This window comes from Manis javanica, chromosome 4 (assembly GCF_040802235.1).
Source record: "Manis javanica isolate MJ-LG chromosome 4, MJ_LKY, whole genome shotgun sequence".
Taxonomy (NCBI): Eukaryota; Metazoa; Chordata; class Mammalia; order Pholidota; family Manidae; genus Manis; species Manis javanica.
The window spans coordinates 155713377-155720299 of record NC_133159.1 but is presented as its reverse complement, the minus strand read 5'-3'; the positions used below and the strand labels follow the sequence as shown (position 1 = coordinate 155720299).

Genomic DNA, 6923 nt, shown 5'->3' with positions numbered 1-6923 from the left:
GAACTTTGTCCATGTGGCTGAAAATCTTTGCTGCTTTGATCCCCCTTTCCACCTGGGGCAACCCAGGGATCAGGCTGTTGCTCCCCCGGAACAGCCACATAGCCTGCCACTTTGGCTGCCCTAAACGGCTGGGTGCAGGGTGTCCCCAGTGAGCAGAGGCCAGCCAGGGACAAGAGAGAGGGGCTGCCCAGCACCATGGTTTTGCCCCAAGAGCAGGGTCAGACCTGCCGGGTCGGCTCCCTCTGCCTCTGTGACCATGGGTTGAGTAACCAACCTGCACCTCAGTTCTCTTTTCTGGGAACTCCATGCTAAAAATACCTATTTCTAGGGACTCTGGTGGGGATTAATGAGATTACCCTAGCCAAGTGCTTCACATAGAGGCACATGATAGGTGCTCAAGAAAACCTTGCAGTCTCTGTGACCTGGGTGGGGCGGGTTGGGGCAGTGATGTGACGAAATGGCACAGAAACCCACAGGAAACTTCATCACGGAGACTGACAGCATATGCAAGGGAAGTAACAAAACAAGAAGAAAAAACTTGAAAATTTTGGCCGAGCAAAGGCAACAATATAATTACCATCATTTATAAAAACTGCTTCCCATTAATGCCTAATTCCCATGAAGCGCAACAATGATTATCTCATTAACAATGTGTCAGATTAACTTTGTTGTAGGTTTTATTTGATCAAAACAGTGAACTCTCAACCCATATGCTCATTCTTCATAGTCTGTGGTTTCTGGAGCACAGTCCTCTGTTGACAACTTTTTCTAAATTAGAAGGTATATCTGCAGGGAAGTGTCTTGTAAAATTCAGTTATTTTGATTCCCCAAACAAGGTGGCGCAGGGTGGGGGAGTCTTGGTACCTCCTGTCACAGTCCGCCTTTGGACCTGTGAAGGCGGGTCAGGAAAGGTGAACTATGTGTTGGTCTTTTAAAAGCTTTGGGGGCTTCTGTATTATTTGAATCTTTTACTATGTGCATTTGTAACCTTTTGTAGTAGTGGAGGGTGTGGAGTGTTTTTCCCAATACATTAGAAACTCCAAATTTGTTACCTCCTGGGTTCTATTTCCCCTCAGGGAGAAAAGGTTGCTATCTATCATAGGCACTTAAGCGCCTGACATTTTTCTCATTTTCTGATAGGCAGCGCAGCCCCCTCCCCCTACTCCTCCCCCTACCTCAACAGAGAAAAGCTGCTGGCTGACAGCTCCCAGCTGCACAGGGAGATAGCTGAGAATTTCCAATAAGGAAGTGTCATGCTTTGCCAACTCTGGCGAAGACAGAATAATTGGCTGGAATCACAGCCCTGAGATGGTGCAAAAGAAAACAGAGCTGGGGAGGGGGTTCCCGGGGGGGCGGGCTGGGCATCCCCCACAATGACAGTCCAGAGGCATTGTATCTGAAGGTTCAGACCCTTCAGCAGCCCTCCTGGCCCCCTGGAGCCCCGGTGTGTGCCTGCTGCCACGTGGGACAGACTCTGCAGGCCACACTGGACCCCAAGGACCCTGAGGTCAAGTAGGGGGTGGTGGGGAGGAAGAGCCCAGCTCCAGCACTCCACTCCGCTGTGGAGGGGACGATGGGGCGGGGGCAGCAACACCCCTGTCATCATTACAGAAAAGGGAAGCCCAAGATCGGGGAGAGGGTTCTCCCACCGTCCTGATCCCCCGGGGTCTGTGCACATCCAGGCCACAGGTGCAGGATGGAAACGCAGGTGGAGACGGCCCACTCTGATTCAGACTTGGCTCTCAAGGACAGAGACAAGGGCAAGCTTGGATCCTGGAGCTCTGGGGTGGGAGGACCTCAGAGAGAGGAGCCCCTGACAGGGAGGGGGAGAACACTTGCCTGTTGTGTTCCCTTCAGCCAGAAGCCAGCCCCCAGGCGTGGCCTGTGAGGCATTCCGCCATCAGTGCTCCTGAGGACCGTCCTTCTCCTCCAGGCCCAGCCTTATGCTCCGTGGTCTGGAAGCTTTGCCTCTGGCCGCTGGACATAAGGCCTAGAGCAGAGCTGTCCAGCAGAAATGAAATGCCAACATATATGTATAATTCAACATTTTTCTATAGCCACATTTCTTTAAGTGCAAAAGAAACAGAATTAATTTTAGGAAGATATTTTGATTATTTCAACATATCCAGAATATTATCGTTTCAACATGAAATCAATATAAAAATTAATGAGATCTTTTACCTTCCTTTTTGTTATAAGTCTTCAAAATCCAGTGTGTAGTTTTACTCTTATAACACATCTCAGTTTGGGCTAGATTCATTCCTGGTGCGCAACAGCCTCTGGTGGCTCCTGGCTGCCATACTGGCCAGCACAGGTGTAGGGCTCCCCTTGTGCCCTGCCACAAGGGGCTGTGGTTTGGCCTCCTCACAGGCCCCAGGTGCGGACTGGTTTGCCTTTCTCTGATGCAAGAGCAAATCAGCCTTTGGGTTTGGGCGCCCAGCTCTCTCTCCTTTGTATAATGAGAGGAGAGTGGGGAAGCTGAGAGCCCCGGATTGGGTATCAGAAGGCACTGCTTTTCAGCCTGCTGTGTGACCTTGAGCAAGTTACCTTCCCTCTCTGGGCTCTAGTCTCCTCCTCTAGGAGGTGAGGGGTTTCCATTATACTTGTGACTTTCAAGCAGACGAACCTTTTTTCAAAGGATATGTCATGCAGAAGGCCAATGTATAAATCAATGCATAAATATCTGTTGGAAGAGGGCCTCCTCTAACCCCTGCCATGGAGGTAACTCAGCAGCCAGGCAGGCCCCTTAGTACAGCGAAGGAAAACCCGGCACCAGGTACCAGTCCACAGCACATTTTCACACATCACTTTATAAACATGCAAAACTACACTGTAGGCTGCTTATGGACACATATGTACAGCAAGTGTCTGAAGACACAAATGGGAAAATGTATCAGTTTCAAGTTAGTGGCTTTCTCTGAGGAGGGCAGAGAGGTTGGGCTAGAGATGGCACTTTAGTTGTATTGTCAACATTTAACATTTTGGCCAAAGGAGACTTAAGGAAAATATAGCAAAATGTTAACATTGTTCAAGCTTAGTTGTGGGTATGTGGCTATTACTCTGTACTTCTCTATATGTTTGATATGTTTATAATTTAATTTTTTAACCTTAAGAAGGGTAAACATATATAATCTGATGTCACCTTAAGCAAAGAACTTTTTTTTAATAGTAAAGTAAAATGTAAGTTCCCTCCTGCCCTCCCCACTCCTGCCCCTATTATCCCCGGGACCCCTTCTACCCTTCTTGCTCTCACAGTCCAGGAATCCAGGTGCTGAACTACAAGGGTTGGGGGCCCTGGGAAGAAGGACTAGGGCCCAGCAATCATTCAGTAAGCACTGACTGTACCTACATGTATCAAAGAGGGGACCCCTGGGGTGCATAGGGCCTGACCCCGGTTCAAGAGAAACCCAAGAGGGGGAACCTCCCGTGGCTGACCTGGCCTCAGAGCTCCGAGCTCCGGGAGGGCTGAGGGAAACGGCTGGGCTCTACCTCCTCACTGGGGCCCACAGCCCCCAGTACTCTGTGGGGGCTCCCTCCGCCTCTGCTCTCCCTGAAGCTCCCCCTCCGTCCCCCTCTCCTGCCTCTCCAGTGCACTGCAGACTGCTCCGGACTGTCCGGCCAAGCCTAGGGGACACTGCTTGCCCTCCCCTCAGAACCCCTGTGTGCTCCGCGTCTAAGCATGGCTCCGGCTCCTCCCAATGGGCCCTCCCCCCGTGCCCACCCAGGAGCCGTGCCGCTGGGAAAATTAGGAGAATTGCCAAGGTCACCTTGCTGGGTGGGGCATGGCAGGAGGCGGGGTTTGGTGGGAGGACAGGTATGTCCCATGTCCAGGGTGGTTATTTCACCCCAGCGAACAGGTCCTGCTGGTTTGCCATTTGGAGAGTTTGGCCCCAGTTCGCAGGGGTTGGTTGAAAAGTAACGTGCCTTTGGTTGTCTGTGGAGAAGTGGTAGGGAAAGGGCTACCTGCTCTGATGAGGAGCCAGTGAGACCCCTGGAGCTCTGGGTGCTGGACCGCGAGTGAAGCTTATTTTCTTTATATTTTATTCACTTCTGGAATGTCCCGCTTTCATACATCTTCCTAGCCAGATGAGTAAGGGCAAGGAGGGGTGATAATGGTAATAGCAGAGTTCCACAGCCATCAAGGACCCGTCACTGGAGATTGCCTAACCAAGCATTTCTGTGCCCATTTTACAGGAGGAGCAACAGAGGCTGAGAAGAGTGAGGTCACTAGGAGTCACTGGCTTTCTCCGGCTAACTCAGACCTGGTTCGGTATGGCTGAGCCAGAGAGACAGGGCAGGCCGGGGGCCCGGGCTTCACCTTACAATCTCTGGTTCTTCCAACAGGATCGAATGTCCCTGTTGGCCTTCAGTCCCTCCAACTGTGTGGTCACAGGGCGCGGGCTACCCTCCTCCCTTTATTTAGCACCTGACTGATTACAGGGCTGGGCCCATGGGATCTCCTCTGCCCCCACAACAACCTTCGCAGGCAGAGCAGGTTTTATAGAACAGGAATCTGAGAGTCAGCAAGATCCAGGGCCCTTGTTCAAAGTGCCACAGCTGGTCAGCCTGAGGGAGACCAGGCCTCCGGACGCCAGCCTGGGACACAGACTTGCCTGCGGCTCCCGGCTTGCAGCAGGCTTAATCCTGCTTCTAGCAGATGGACCTTGGGACGCAATGTTCCTGGTCTGATGAAGGCTGAGGACTCACGCAGCTTGGTCTTGGGCTGGACAGTCACTCTGAGAGCAAGGCCTTGGACCAGCCCTTCATGTTCTCCTTGTGGCCTGCCTCAGCCCTGAAACAGTCTATCTGCCGGCTACCAGGACGTTGGTGCTGGCCATGCTTACTGCTGCCAGCTTGGCTGCTTCCCAAGGAGGGTTTCACCCGTCACTGTGGGCTCGGTGGGTGCCAACCCTCTACTGAGAAGGAAGAAGGAGGCCCCCATCACCCACAATCCCAGGCGGGCAGAGGGAGTTCTCTCCAGCATTTGGAGACCTTGGGGAGCCAGAAGCCCACCTACCTGCTCCCAGACAGTCCGTGTGAGCCCCAAGTCCCCCAGTGTGGGCAGTGCTCCCTGGTTAGAAATGACGTGCCTCCTGAAGTGGGCCTGAGTACTGCTGGCTCTGCGGAGTCCTTGCTGGGACTCCCTGTCCTCTTGGCACCCTGGACACCTCAGCAGGCCCCATGAAGGTGCAGAGACGTGATGTATGTGAAGGGCTCCTGAGGGCCTGGCTCACAGTGGGGGCTTGACAGCCTCTGCCCCGCCAGCTCCCATGTATCTCGGCTGCCCTTCAAGGCTCTGAGGGGTGGGAGGTCCCGGAGCTCCCCAGGACGGGGTGGCGTCTTCGCCCTCAGTATCTGGCTTCTGCTCCATCGAGGCCACCTCATGCCACCCTGAGGCTGCGGGTGCTTTACTGAGGAAACCACAGGCATCAGTGGAGGCAGGAGCCAGGGTCACAGGGAGGGCAGGCTGAGGACAGCTGCGCATGGCAAGCCACAGCTGGGGCTCTCCACACACTGAAGGCTGACTTATTTTCCTCCCACAAAACCTGTGTATGCATATTGGTTCTGAGTTGAGCACACTCAAGTCAGAGTCAAGGCTTGAGCCACCGCGGTGTCAGAAGGCCAGGGCCAACACTGATCAGCCAGCCAGCCCTGGCAGCCTCACCGAGGCCAGACAGGAGGCTTGAGTGAACTGAGTGTGTCCTGGGAGAAGGACCTGAGGCCTCAGGCCCTGACCCCGGGGCAAAGGAAGTTGAAGGGTGCAACCTCGGAAAGCCCATTACCTGGTTTGCGAGGAGAGCTTCTCCTGACAGGTGCTTCCAACCTTTGACCCAATTCCTTCCTCTGAGGGAGAGCCAGACTGGGTGTGGCTGGTGTCCCAGAGACACAAGTCCACCCACTATCCTTTGATGGAGACAGGCAGCTCTCTTCTGCTGAGAGACAGGTATTTCAAGTGGGCACCATGTTCTCTTTCTAGGAGGTCCTTGTAGCTCTATCTGAAAAGGGCCATGCCTTCTCCCTGCACCTTCCCAGATGGGTGCCTCCTGCAGGGCACTCCAGTGGGAGCTCTGCCATCCCCAGGACACTGGGCGGGCACTGCCCTTATAGAACCCAAGGCAGACCATGGCATGTGTACAGTGCCCAAGCTCCTCCCCGCCCACCCCTGGGCTGCAGAGGCGAACTGGCCTGGCAAAGTGACCTTGGTGGCTCCCTTTTCCTCCTGGGACCCCAGCACAGCTGCTGCGCGGCACACACACCACCTCCCCCTCCTACCTGGTGAGGAAAGGGGAGCCCGAATGAGTGGCTATAGCCTTCCTAATATGAGAGAGCAGCATTTAGGTCCAACTGGCTGTCTAGAATACATGGAAACGTCCTGAGAGATGAAGAGGGACCCCTGGTGTGGTGTGGAGGGAGGATGCCCTCCCCCTAAGGGAGCTGAGAGTCCTCAGAGGTTCCCTGGGCCAGAGGGAGGCACAAGCAAAGTAGAAGCTGAGTGAAGTCTGGCAGAACAGGGGACCAGAGCCCAGGCCTGAGGCAAGCATCGTGGGTGGGTCAGGCCCCAGCAATTCCCTCGGAGACAGAGAGCTGGAGGGGCAGATCCTGGACACTGGCAGGGGCCAGACTGGAAGGGGAAAAGCTTGCGGCGGGTGAACTGGATGCGCAGCAAGCTCAGTGGGGCCTGGGGCCTCTTCCCAGAATTGCCCTCACCGTGTGAGCTGGAGTGGAGGGGACGAGAGGTTTGGGGCGGATGGCTGGAGAACAGACTGAGCCCCCAGGCCAGAGCTTGGGAAAGCAAATAGCTGAGAGAACCTCCTGAACCTTCTGCCCAGCCCCTGCCAAGAGCCCCCAAGGAGGAGACAGTGAAGAGGAAGCTGGTGTGGCCTTTTGTCTCAGCCCTCTGCTGCCTGGCTTCCCTGCCCCCA

The 6923-nt window shown here is 54.4% G+C and overlaps 1 long non-coding RNA gene across 1 annotated transcript; it reads right to left on the bottom strand.

Moving 5' to 3' along the window:
• Positions 1 to 659: 659 nt before the first annotated feature.
• Positions 660 to 2428, bottom strand: LOC140848764 (uncharacterized). The gene is made up of 3 exons (XR_012129880.1): positions 2182 to 2428; positions 1840 to 2001; positions 660 to 889 (listed from the first exon to the last, which is right to left on the bottom strand). It is a non-coding gene; the product is annotated as an uncharacterized lncRNA (long non-coding RNA).
• Positions 2429 to 6923: the final 4495 nt, after the last annotated feature.